Source organism: Dromiciops gliroides, chromosome 4 (assembly GCF_019393635.1).
Source record: "Dromiciops gliroides isolate mDroGli1 chromosome 4, mDroGli1.pri, whole genome shotgun sequence".
In the NCBI taxonomy this organism is placed as follows: domain Eukaryota; kingdom Metazoa; phylum Chordata; class Mammalia; order Microbiotheria; family Microbiotheriidae; genus Dromiciops; species Dromiciops gliroides.
The window spans coordinates 480,528,362-480,542,052 of record NC_057864.1 but is presented as its reverse complement, the minus strand read 5'-3'; the positions used below and the strand labels follow the sequence as shown (position 1 = coordinate 480,542,052).

Here is a 13,691-nt window from a genome sequence, read left to right as displayed (position 1 = left end):
TTTTCAAGAGTTTTTGAGGCTTGTAGACTTTTAATTATTCTGGGAATGTCCTGGAGATGTTATCTTGGCACAGAGAGGACTTTTGCAAGAGTTACAAGGAAAAAGAACTGGGACCTTGCCTAACCTGGAGCGAGCAAATTTAGGGGGAGATAAGCTACCCTGCATGCCCTGCGGGAAGAGCACTGGAACAGGTGCAAGACCTGAATGTGAATCCTCCCTAAATGCGAGGCACCTACTGCCTGTGTGGCCTCTGCCAAACAGGGACTAGCTCCTACCTCCCAGGTCAACTAGAGGAGCAGAGGAGCTCATAGATAAAGCACTCCGGGGCCTAACCACAGCTGGTTGTTCCCTGCTGCTGACAGACGCTCCATCTCCCGACTCAGGGCCTTTGCTCAGGCTGTGCCCCCATCTGCCTCCTTTTCTCTGCCTCCCAGTTTCCCTCAAGTCCAGCTAAAGTCCCACCTGCTAAAGTCCCCCTTAATGCCAGGGCCTTCCCTCTGTTGATCATCTCCAATTTGTTCTGTCTGATCTTGTTTGTACGCAACTGTTTGCATGTTGCCTCCACCATTAGACTTTGACAGCGCCTGGCACGCAGCTGGCGCTTAATAAATGCCTATTCAAGGGGCAGCTAGGTGGCGCAGTGGATAGAGCACCGGCCCTGGATTCAGGAGGACCTGAGTTCAAATCCGGTTTCAGACACTTAACACTTACTAGCTGTGTGACCCTGGGCAATTCACTTAACCCCAATTGCCTCACCAAAAAAATAAAAATAAAAATAAATGCTTATTCACTGGTTAGACTGGTTAGATGCCGGTGAACGTCGCAAGTGCTTTGCAAAGATCGGATGCTTGCGACAGCCCGTAAGGGCAGCCTGAGAGGCCGAGGCCTCCGCAACAACAAGGGCTAACACTCAGAAGCACCTTCAGGTTTCCCAAGCGCTTTCTCGGTAATTTTCTCCAGAACTCCCTGTTCCAGGCCGGCGTGCGAGCGGGGCCAGGTGACACGTCATCCGCCCTCCCCCTCTCCCTCCTCCGCTCCCCCGCCCGCGAGGGGCATGGCCTCGCCCGGGACTCCCAGAAAGGGGCCGGAAGGAGAGGCGACTACACTTCCCCGCAGGCCGCGGGCCTCCCGGCGCGGCCTCTGATTGGCCAGCGGACGCTGACACGCCGTGTTTTGACTTGGGCGGGTCACGTGCCTCCTTTGTTGTGAGCTCGAGCCTCCGAGCGAGGCGGCCGGAGACGCGGCTGGGAAGGGGAAGGCGGACGGAGAGCGCGCTCGCCAGTCGCGGCCAGGGGAACGTTGTCGTCGGGCCCGCGGGGGACCGCTGTGCCTGAGAGGTAGCGGGGGGCCGCGACTCCGCGGTCCGCCCAAAGGTGGGGGAGAGAGAGGGAGAGCGCGGCCGCGGCTGCAGCCGGCGGGGAGGGGGCCCGCTGCGGCGCCGGCCGGGGTGCGGGGCCCCGGGGCCCCGGGGCGAGGCTGCCCCCCGACGCGCGGAGCCCACACCCGCGAGACCCCAAGGTCCCTGCGCCTCGCCGGGGGGCCGAGGGCGAAGTTCGGGGGCCGAGGACCCCGCGCCCCGCCCGGAGCGCAGCCCAGCTCCGGGCCCGGGCCGGGGTCCCTCCCCGGGAAGGCGGCTTTCCGCGCAGTTGCGAAACGTGCGGCGCCCCGTCACCTGACGGTGACCCCATCCCCCTTCTCCCGGCCTTTGTTTGTTTACGGCGGCGCGCGCGGAGACCGGCCTCGGGAACCTGGGTCCCGGGGACTGGGGGCGGGGGGAGGGGACTCCCTCCCGAGGCCCCGCCCTCCTTCCATTCCGGCCCGTTGTTTCGGGACGCCCGAGCTCCGCTATCTTTCCGTGTCCTGCGGGCACCCTGTAAGCACGTCGCGGATTGGCTGCCAGGATGACTGGTGGGCGGGGCGGCGGGGGCAGTTTCGGCGAGCTGATTGGATGGCCTGTCTCTAGGGTTCTCCCTCCTCCTCCCCTTGCCCCTTCGCCCGCCCCCATGAAGGTGACCTGGAGGACGCGCGCGCGCTCGCCCCTCCCCCTGTTGTCAGGGCCAGTTAGTTACCTAGGGTAGTGGCGCGCGCGCCCGCGGGAGAGGGCGGGGGAGCTGCTCCGGGCCCGGAATGGCCGTGACCTGCCCGTGACCCCGCTCCCCCCCCGGGCGGTGGGCCTCCGGAGGCGGCTCTGCGGGGAAGGGGACTCGTTGCGGGCGCCACACTCGGTGCCCGCGCGTTAGCTTGGCCGCCCTGGGCCGGAGTTCGAGTCCTGTCCCTGCCGCTCCCGGGGCAAGTGTTCACCGCCCTGGGCCTCAGTTTCCACGCCTGTAAAATGGGGGGTAGGGGTGGGGCGAGTTGGGCTCGACGGTCTCTGAGGTTCTTTCCAGTTCTAGATCCGAGATCTTCGGTGGCGTCACCCCTGGGTCTGTTTCCCATAATGTGCCCGCATCGGGGATGGAGCCCCTTTGGAGGGGAGGCTTCGACCCTCTGACCCGGGCTCCGGCACCCCGGGGGGGGGGGCTCCCTTCACGGTGACTCAGCCCCACACGTGTCTACACCTGCTTCTGCCCAGCTCCTTAGCCGAGCTGGGAAAGTCATGGCCCTAGTGTGAGGGGACACGAGGAAGCGATTTTTTAAAAAAGAAAATAAATCGAAGGAAATGAGGATCCTGAATCGGTTTGACCCTCCCCCAGCCCCCCCTCCCTCCGGGGGCTTAGTGTAAGCGCCCGGGATCAAGTCCGCAGAAAAATAACGGGGGGTGGGGGATGCGGGGCTGGTCCGCTGGGCCCCCCCAGGTCTGGCCCCTTGTCCTTTGCAGTTTGGCTAGGAATTCCCTGCTGGAGGCGCTTAGGAAGGAGGCGCCGCTTGTATAACCCGGTTCCCGTGACTTTTGGGGTGGGGGGCTGCCCGGGATCGATAGAGCTTGCTGAAACCCAGCCCCGTATTCAAATAAAGGCCCCGGACTCGGGCGCTTGCTTGAACCAGTGTAAACAGGAAGAAGAAACAGCATTGGGAAATTAGGTCTGACTCTCAGCTCAACTTCTATTTTCCTGGCTTCTGTCCAAGTTAAAAACCTTAATACTTTTTCAATAAACTTCTTTTAACTTCCTTGTTTTTCTGTGATTTCCTTAAAAATCGAAAGGTCAAGAGGCAAACGTACAGTGCTTCAAAGAAACCGTTAGAGTTCTTTGGAAAGATTTTTTACAGCTAGAAATGAGAAGCATCCTGTTGCAATAAGACAGACTGTAGTGGATGTGACCAGGCTCTGGAGCCTGGAAGGGACGTTGGTCATTCTGCCCAAAAGAGATGTAGGAACCACCCGTAGCAGAGTCGGGATTCGAACCCACATCCTTCAAATGGGAATCCAGCTCAAATGAAGCAGGGCATGGTGACTGCCCAGAGGGAGCACTCGTACTTAGTTGTTTCCTTGAAAAGGATTTTGTGCTGGGAGCTGGGAGTGGCCCTGACCTTAGACCTCTAAAGCTAACACTTTTCTAGTCCTGAGCGTGCAATGGCCAAATTAGCTGATTTTTTTTTCTGAGATACAACATCTTCATATTACACAATTGTTTGTTCCCCCATTTCTTTGTATTCTCATGGGTTAGCAGGGTGTATGTTTCACCAACATTAAAACACTGTAAATTATTATTATTATTTTTGTTTTGTTTTTTGGTGAGGCAATTGGGGTTAAGTGACTTGCCCAGGGTCACACAGCTAGTAAGTGTCAAGTGTCTGAGGCCGGATTTGAACTCTGGTACTCCTGACTCCAGGGCCAGTGCTCTATCCACTGCGCCACCTAGCTGCCCCAAATTATTATTATTATTTCAACTACTTGTGAGAGGAAGTATGTTTGGGGATTGGTTAAGGACCTTAGTCAAACCCCTGCAGGGTGGTTATAAAGCCAGATCAGCAGTTTGGACTAAGGTATCTGGGAGCTTAGTTGTAGGAACTTCCAGTGGCAGATTTTGTAAAATTCAAGATTGGACCAAGATTCATCATCCAAAGCTTTCATTTTCCCCTCCATAAAATAAATAATTATTTACCATTAATAAAAGCGTTATTGAGAGACCACATGAAGGGGTGGGTGGCAGGCAGGCTGCAGAGGCAGGAACACCTGGGTTTTAGATCCTTTGACACACCCTGGGCAAGTTCCTTCACTTCTCACCCAGTGAGTGAGTGCCCCAGGCTGCTCTTTATCTAAGACTCTTTAGTTGCCCATCCAGTACAAATCCACCTCCTTATAATTTCCTCACCCACTGGGGAGTTCTCTATATATCAGAGAAGTCACAAGGGCCCTCTGCCCTTTTTATTTTTTTTTAGTGAGGCAATATTGGGGTTAAGAGACTTGCCCAGGGTCACACAGCTAGTGAGTATTAAGTGTCTAAGGCCGGATTTGAAATCAGGTACTCCTGAATCCAGGTCCAGTGCTCTATCCACTGCACCACCTAGCTGCCCCTGCCTTTTTTTTTTTAAGCCTTGTTCCGAGTGTGTCTGAAGTTTCTATTGACTTTCATCCCTTTGAGATAAAAATGGCTAATGTTTTTTACATGGCAAATATTATTTAGGGTTACCCTTAATTTCAAATTTATTTTCAAAATAATTGCATCTATTATAAAGTTTTTGTTTATGAACTTAACTTTATCTTTTTTTAATAATAATAAACATTTTTATTTAAAGTTTTGAGTCCCAAATTCTATCCTTCCCTCCTCTTTCACCTCTCTGAGGAGGTAAACAATCAGATATAGGTTATACATGTGTATTTATGTAAAACATTACCATATTAGTCTTTTTGCATAAAAAACCCTGAAAAAATAGAAAAGTGAGAAGTAGCACGATTCAGTCTGTGTTCCATCAATATCAGTTTTTTCTTTGGAAGTAGATAGCATGCTTCATCGTTAGTCCTGTGGGATTGTCTTGGATCATTGTATTGCTGAGAACAGTTAAGTCATTCACAGTTCTTCATCACACAATATTGCTGTCCTTGTGCACAACATTCTCCTGATGAACTTTAAATAATAATAACTCAACAATAGCAAAGATAATTTAAAGATATATTTTCAACTGATTTTTTTTTACCTCAAAAATAGCTTGATGACAACTTAGCCATTACCTCTAATTGCACTGAAAACATAAGCAGTTATAGTGGTTATAGAGGGGCACCTGATTAGGTCAGATCAAAATAAACTAATACTTGAGGGTCATCCATGGATTTAGGTAGATACCTTGGGACAGGCTTGGGATTGTCCAAGCTAAACGAACCAGGCTCTTTCAGCACTGCTCTAGAACAGATTCAGAAGTTCCAGGGTTAGTTTTCATCTGCCTCTGGGAGGGTCTTCCTGGATCAGGAGACCCCTCAGAGTCTGGATTGTGACCTAAGCAGGAAGGCACCAGAGGGGGAGATCACAGGAAATAGAATTATTCAGCTCAGCAAACTTCAGGCTTTAATGGAATTTTCCTTCTACTCGTTTAAGTAAAAATAATTTTATGTTGTAATTGATTCAAGTTCGTAAGCATTTAAAAAACAGCTCCTGCCTTCAAAGACCTCACAATCTAAAGTTGGAGACAACCTGCAAATAACTATGTACAAGATCTATTGGGGATAAAAAGGTGATGATCTCAGAGGGAAGGCACCAGCATTAAGAGCCAAGGCCTCTTGTAGAAGGTGGGATTTCAGCTGGGACTTCAGGGAAGGCGAAGGAGGGAGAGTGCTCCCTGCATTGGGGAACATTCCGGAGGAGCATCTTGTTCAGAGGAGACTACTGTCCCTGGATCACAGAGCCCCCACTGGAACATTAGGAAGTGGTCAGGTTAAGAAAGTCTCAAAAAGCCCAGTGGGATTTTATGTTTGGCCACTGGGGTTGGAGGGTGGAGGGGCCCAGTGCCTGACAGTCACCAGATCACTGTGGCAGCTGAGGGGAGGCTGGGGCCAGGACAGCTGACCAGTGGGAGGGGACTGGAGAAGACGAGGGCCTAAGGCAGTGAGCTGACCCCAGCCTTTACTCAGTCTCATTGGCCACTGCTCATAGTTCTACACTTCCTAAGCAGGCTCTTCACAGGTCCCTGTACAGAGCCCAGTGTGGGACCCCAGAGCATTCCAATGAGTGGAGAAGGGGTCTTCCTTCAGGTGCCACCTTTGCTGCATGAGAAGGAGATAGGGATTTGTGTTTCTCTCTTGCGATGGACACTGTGCTGGCAGTTCCCACATTGTGTGGCCAGGCCACCTTTGCATTTCAGCTTTAGCCCGGTCTACTAAGATAAGGCAGCCTGGCTTAGTGTATTGGGGGGGGGGGCATGTCAGGAAAGATCTGTGTTTGAATTTCACCTCTGACCCATCGCTGTGGCATCTTGAGCAGATCAGTTAAATTGTGATCCCGTTAGGGATGAAGCAGCTTCCCAATAGGCTTGCGAGGGCATGTGTGTAAAGGGCTCTGCAAACTGCAGACTTTCAAGACTAGTTAAAAACCAGTCAGGGAGCATTTTCTCCAGACCCTGGTGCTTTCTGTGCCATGTGATAAATGCTCCAGTTCTTTGCCCTTTGCTGCTTCCCAGTAACTGCTGCTGTGGGGTGAGCCATTCTGGGTCAGACCGGGCCTGGAAGTGCCATCCCAAGCTGTGCCCTGTATAGGCTTTGCCTCGGAACTCCAGGCAGATGGGAGGCAGCCACAGTTTGCATCTGTTCTAGCCCTGACCCAGTCAGGGAGTCTGGTTGGGTTTAATGTTGGCCAATCCAAGAAGCTGCCCTAAAACGGAATCCCTGGAATGACCCTAACACTTGTGAGTCCTGGCTCCAGGACCTCCACCCGCAGATGAGTCCTCAGCTCACTCCAGGCTCCCTCTGGGTCAGGCCAGAATTAGACTAGCGGGTGGGTGTGTGAGGGGGCAGAGCAAGATCCCTCCTAGCCTGCCGCCCTGTAAGCCCAGAGAACAATATGCATATTTATGTATTCCTAGACACACACACACTCACACAGTCACTGCTATATAGCTGAACTCTTGGCATAAACTCCTTTAGAATGTCCTACATTTGAACCTCAAAGATCTCAGTGTGTAACGAATGTTCTATTCATAGATTCTTGGCTTAGAAACCCAAGTCTCTGAGACATTAGAGCCTCTTGTGCCCAGTCCAAGAGGCTGCTCTTTTCTCTGAGCATTTCTGCCTTCCCCCAAAGGCTGGCTGACTTAGCAGGATCCAGAGGGATTCGGCTGAATGAAGCATCTCTTGTACAGTTTAATACCATGTATAGTATCACCATGTAAAGCAAATACGTGTGTGTGAGTGTAGGATAATCATCACCAGACTTGGGAGGTTTGGGAGAGCAACTCGAACACAACTGAAGATGAGCTTTTTTCCCTTGAATTGTCCTAGGTTCTCATTGAGACTTTCCATAATTTACCAAAACTGTTAGTTAGACCATGTAAAGAGTTTGGGTTCCGCAAATTTAAGAGGCACTTAGTGGGCCTGTCTGAAAGTAAAAGCAGACAATTGAATTTTAAATTAAGTGAAATCTTAATAACTAAATAAATATTTGAATTATAATATTTCCATTTTTTCAAATTTAGAAAAATTATTAAGGGAAACCCCAAAGTAATGTCATGGCATGGAGGTGACGTAAATCATTAAGTCCCAGCAAATGTTGCTGCCCTGTAGAGATTCCAAGTGTGAGCCTGGTCATGGAGGCAATCAGCAAGCAATTATTAAGCACCTGTTGTGTGCCAGACACTGTACTATGGCCTAGGGAATACAAGGACCAAGAGTGAAACAATCCCTCCTCTGAAGCAACTTCCATCTGGGGAGGTAGGGAGGGAAGCTGCAAGTACATACACAGCTGAGGATCCGCAGACCAAATGTAATGGGGCTTTTGGAAGGGGAGGGCATGGGCATCAGGAAAGACTCTGCTCCCCTTGAAGGGGAGAGAGCAATTTTGACTCGCACTTGACCCGGCCACCTACTGGTGAGTGGATGGAAGACCAATTGGAAGCCCTTCACCAGTGCAGATCTCTGGTCTCTTAACTCAGAATCTTAGGGAATCGCCTGGGCCACTAAGAGGTGAGGACACCTGGCCAGAGTGACACAGCCAGCATCTGGTAGACGGATGTAAGCCAAGGGCTTCCTGATGGGAGCCAGTCCTTCTTCCCAATATTTCGGTGTGAAATGGCATCTTGTCATCAGACGGGATCCTGAGTGATGAGTTTTGGGGCCTCGGCCCCTCTTAAAGGCCATTGGCCAAGTTGTAGAGGAGTAAGACCCTAATCCATGGAGAGAGTCCCTGGATCAGTAAAGTTACAGATTCTTAGGTTAGTCAGCATTTATTAAGTACCTACTGAATTGAGGCCCTCTGCTAAGCCCTGGGGCCATAAAAGCAGAAGTGAAGAGTTATTTCCTGCCCTCCAGGTGCCCACCTGGCATTGTGGGAGACAGCCTGTTCCTATTGAGCATCTGTTCATGTATTCTGTATTATTCATGTATTCTAAATATTCTGTATGAATATCATCCAAAGGATCTGAGGTACTGGGGGCGGGGGAGGCGTATGGCTACCTCTGTGTCAGCTGGAGGAGTGTTGGGTGCCAAAGAGTATCTCATCTCAGCATTACTCCTGCTTATTGTTGACATGTTGCATAGAATTCATTTGTTTCTGGCTTAAGAAATCTTACCTCCGGGCAAAACTATTGTCAAATAAACTATTTGGGGGGCAGCTAGGTGGCGCAGTGGATAAAGTGCAGGCCCTGGATTCAGGAGGACCTGAGTTCAAATTCGGCCTCAGACACTTGACACTAGCTGTGTGACCCTGGGTAAGTCACTTCACCCTCTTTGCCCCAGTTTTCTCATCTGTAAAATGAGTGGAAAAAGGAAATGGCAAACTGCTGCACCCCAAATGGGATCACAGAGAGTCAGACATGACTCAACAACAACAACAAAGCCTAATGTGGTGGTTACAGCAGTTGATTTCTCTATTGTTTCATTTTAGGTGAGGAAAAATTCCACAAATATTTTGGCCATGTAGAGGTATTTATTTATTTATTTATTTATTTTGCTGGGCCATGAGAGTTAAGTGACTTGCCCAAGGTTACACAGCTAGTAGGTATCAAGTGTCTGAGGCTGGATTTGAACTCACTTCCTCCTGAATCCAGGACTGATGCTTTATCCACTGCGCCACCTAGCTGTTTCATAGAGGTATTTATAAAATGGATAATACCTCTAAATTTTGTCATCAAGGGAATTTCTGTCATCTCTGTCACCTTTGCCTCCATAGGTTTCATCTAAGGTATTCTAGAAAAAAGCTTTTCTGTATTTAAAGATCTCAAAGAAAGGAATTTTCACCTTCTCTTTAATAAATTTGTCTTTCTGTCCTAAATCCCTCCTGCTTAATTTTAAAGCAATTTCTTCTATTCTGTTTCAAAATCTTATTGTCTACATTATTTATTCAAGCTGGCTCAGCTTAGTAGGCTCCACAGACATCTAAAATGAGATTCTTCAAGAGAACATTGTACACAGTAACAGCAACATTGTGTGATGATCATCAGTGGTAGACTTAACTCTTCTCAGCAATACAATGATCCAAGACAATGCCAAAAGACTCATGGTAGAAAATGCTCCCACATTCAAAAAAAGAACAATGGAGTCCGAATGTAGATTGAAGCAGACTGTTTTCACTTTTGTTGTTGAATTTTTCTTGCAGTTTTTTTCCCCTGTTCTGATTCTTTTCTTACAACATGACTAATGTGGAAATATGTTTTTTTAAAAAAAACTAACATACTAATGGAGGAGACATGAGATTCAGCTAAGGCCCCTAATCACTAAGAGATATCCCAGCGTTCAGTTTTTTACTAAAATGCTAACATTTTATGAGTTTATGTTGACTAGAAACAATTTTGGTTGACCAGAAAAAGATTCAAAACTTGAAAATAAATAAGAAAGACTAGATTTTTGATTGTTAGAAGGCCTTTCCTTCCTTCTGGAGACCCTATAAAGTTTCCCTTTGTTGTGTGTAAGGCTCCATTGGGCTCCAAAGAGAATCCCAAAGTTGCCTGTCCCCAGGCACCTGCTATTACTCCTGGGAGATTGCTACCATCTCAATGGGAAGTTCAAAACTTTTAACTCTTTGAAGGTTACATGACTTTTCTCAGGTCATAGGGGGAGGAGGAGATAGAGATTATTGTCTCCCCCCCCCCATACCCCCAAGGGCCTGGCTGGAACTGCCCCTCCCCCCCCATCAGACTGTGCTGCTATTAAAATCCCAGATTCTAAACTGATTCACTGTTTTGTCAGAAGCCCACAGGATATGACACTCCCTTTACCTAAACTCAATCCATTTCGTGTGTGTGTGTGTGTGTGTGTGTGTGTGTGTCATTCTATCCAGTGGCTCAGAACATTTCAGTGATTCCATAGTGAATCTTTTCTGGTTCATTCAAGATGTCTAAGAATTGGTGACCCTGTGTTACACCTTTGATTGATAACTTGATAGCGTAATTCCATCAAATTATGCCATCCTCTTATCTCTGTAGACCTATACCTTCCTCCCCCACCCCCCACCGTGGGCCATTGTGGCCAAACTGCCCGTCCTCCTCGTGCCCTGCACTGTCCCATGCCTTCGTTAAGTTTTCCCTGAGACCCTAGTCAGTAACCTTGCACTCTGCGCAGCCCAGCCCCCTCTTCTGCCTTACTTGGTATTATAGTTAGTTGTGTTTGTGTGATCCTGGGCTGTGAAGACACAGGGTGTCCTTCCTGCCCAATATAAGCTTCCAAAAGGCAGGGACTGTCTTTTTCTAGCACTGGGAACATGCTAGTACTGAAAGAATGCTTACTGGGTAATTGTGAGGCATGAGATTGTCACAGGAAATAGGTGGTGGGGGGGTGTTCTTGGGTATTCCACTTTAAAGAATTACAATCCAGTTAGAATAAAATAGTATTTTATTTGGGTGCTAGAGAAGGTGACCAAAAGGGAAGACTTCCCTCTTGGGGAGGAGATGGCTTAGAGACAGACATATTTTCTCTCCCCCTCCCCCCTCCCCCATGGAGGGGAGTCCAGAGCTTTTATAGAGGGTGGATGGAGTGACCAACCACCTGACAATGGAAAGTTCCCTTTGGGGGTGGGGAAAGCTTGAATGACTCGTCTTGACTTCTGGAGTTACCTCTGTCCCCTGGAGCTGATCAGGCAGCAGCCATGTCTAATGGGCTTATCTCCCTTCTTAGCTGTGTTTGTCCTTTAGTTTAGCTTCTGAAGGAGAAAACCTTTGAGTTAGGCCAGACCCTATATCAGGATATTGGTAAAGGTTCAGAATGCCCCTTGGGGCGACTGAACTTCTGGGCTTGTGTTCATTGTTTCAGTTAGTCGTCATCTTGCCTGACTTTGTAAACCTGTCATGTGGGCCCCCTACTGCTGTGACATATTTGAGTATGTTTAGAAGATAAATGGACATGTCTTTTTCCAGATGACTTAGTCTTCTTGAAAATCTTGGCCAAGCCAGGTGTGGTGGTACCCCCCCCCCATAATCCCTGCATCTGTCTGTCTGTCCGTCCAGCCTGACCCAGTGGGGCACCAGCTGGCTGCCTAGGGAGTAGAGAACTAATGCAGTTGGAAACTAGAGATGAGGGCCATCCCACCGTGGGTCAAGGGGCCTGGCCATGACTGGCTGCTGCATCTTTGGCCTGGGAATGATAGGAAGGGAAAGAATGTCTTTGACAGCTCTGATGGAAGCCACCACTATATCAGTAAACCTTGTTTCCTTACCTTTTATGAAGAAAGGAGAGAACCAGCCCATGGATTGCCATCTAAGCAAGTAATAGAACACACAAAGTACGTTTGGAAAAGCTTCTATCATAAATGGGGGAAATTGTCTTTAATCTAGGGAAGTCGGACACAGTGCCGCATTATGACGGTCACCAAATGGAATGGCCAGTCCTGACTGCAGAGGCCTGGGGAGGGAGGCCACAGCCCACCTCCTGAGCGAGAGCTCATAGATGCAGGTTCCGAACAGGATGGTGTTCTGGATGGGTGTGAGGTTTTTGTTACAGAGCCTTTGCGCTCTTTTTGGAGGGGATGGGAAGTATAGATTTTTGTTAAATGAAAAAAAAGCATTTTTAACGGGAAAAACAAGCTGCCTTCTGACTGTGTAGGCTGAGCCACAAATAGGCAATCTTGTGATGAATAGGCTCGTTTGGCTTCTGTTTTCCTATTAAAATGATATGATCCATTCTCATTGTAAATAAAACAATCGCAGAATTTGATCTGGAAAGGAGGTTAGCAGCCATCTAGTGGACCCAGGCTCCAAAGGAAGGAAGCCCAACTGGTGGTGCTGGAGCCCAGCAGGGGGATGCCCCACCTCCTACGCAGCCCCGGCCATTGTTGGACAGCTGGTGGATCTGTCACCGGCCGTCCTCACTGTGGCCTCACTGCAGAGATCCCAGCCTGGCTTTGGTCTTTGCACACAGCTCTTCTAAACAAACTGAACGCTCTTTTTGCAGCCCTTTGCTTCCCTTGCCAGCTTCAGCTCATCCTGTGAGAACTGGCTTACTGGAGGGTATTTTTATAGGGTCGTGCACTCTCTTGCATTCATTCTTCCCTGGCCTTGTTTGCATCTTCTGTGCATTTCATTCTAAGCTTGGACTTCATTGATGACTTCCCTTTGTATCTACTTTAGTTTCTTCGGACCAATCCCATTTTCCCCCTCCCTGGAGTTGTTTCCTGGTGTGGTTTCAGAATTTCATTCCGAGCATCCCTTCTCCCTGCTAGGCTGACTTCCTCTGAAGCGTTTTCTTTCTTCCATGGGGTCTTTCCCTGAAATCTGTTTTGAAACTTGTACCTGAATCCGGGGCACATGTCACTCTGACAGATTTCCTCTCCTGTCTCACAAACTTTAGAATGTAGTGGTCACTTCCCCTTCAGGTTCTCATAATTTCTGCTTCAGAAACCAGTTTCTCATGAGTGAAAATCAGGTCTTTAATAGAATTTTCCTTTGTTGATTTGTCTGCTTTTGGAAGGTTAGTTGCCTTTTTGGTGGACAAGAGAACACTAGCAGGTGTTGGGATCATTGAAATTCCCCCATCCCCATTATACCATGCCTCTGGGTTAAGCTTGTGATCTATTTCCAAAACTCCCCATAAATTTCCATTTTTCTTCTAGATCAAGAGTTCTTAATCTTTTTTCTTTCAGGGACCTCTTTGCCAATCTGGTGAAGACCCTTTTCAAAAAAATATTTTGAGAACCAGATTCTGAGATCTGATTTCACAGGACAAGGGAAGACAATTATTAGTGAAATACACTCATCAAAAGAATTTTAAAAACAGGCTCCTTTTCTGGGTGGTCTGTTGTATATCACTTCTCTTTCTTCCCCTTTGCCTTTACCCAAATATTCTTTCTTCATACTTCCCTCTGGTTCCTGGATTTCCTTTTCTGAGAATACCTTCTTAATATAAAGTACTATCTTACCCCACCTTCCCACTACATATTTTCTTAAATGTATTCAGAAATTTCAGCATTGTAAGTATCCTTACATCTGAAGCAATGTGCCGGTCTCTGATGGGTATGTAAATTTGAGAACAGGTCTTTCAAGTATTTAGAATGTTGGGAGATAAACAGTCTTTTCCCTCCTTGCTGAAGTTATGTTACTTTCTGATTTGTCCTTGATGTAGAAAGTCATTGAAGAAAAGGTCCAACTTCAAAGATCTAAAAAGGAAGTTTCTATTTTAGCCC

The 13,691-nt window shown here is 48.3% G+C and overlaps 1 protein-coding gene across 2 annotated transcripts in view; it reads left to right on the top strand.

The window, feature by feature from the left end:
- Positions 1–1,201: 1,201 nt before the first annotated feature.
- Positions 1,202–13,691, top strand: part of KLHL24 (kelch like family member 24) — a 54,362-nt gene continuing 41,872 nt past the window's right edge. The window contains exon 1 of one of the 2 annotated variants that reach the window (XM_043964147.1): positions 1,202–1,373. The gene's annotated coding sequence lies outside the window, so the exon portion shown is untranslated. The remainder of the gene's footprint in view (positions 1,374–13,691) is intronic. The other variant, XM_043964148.1, reaches the window with a different exon arrangement.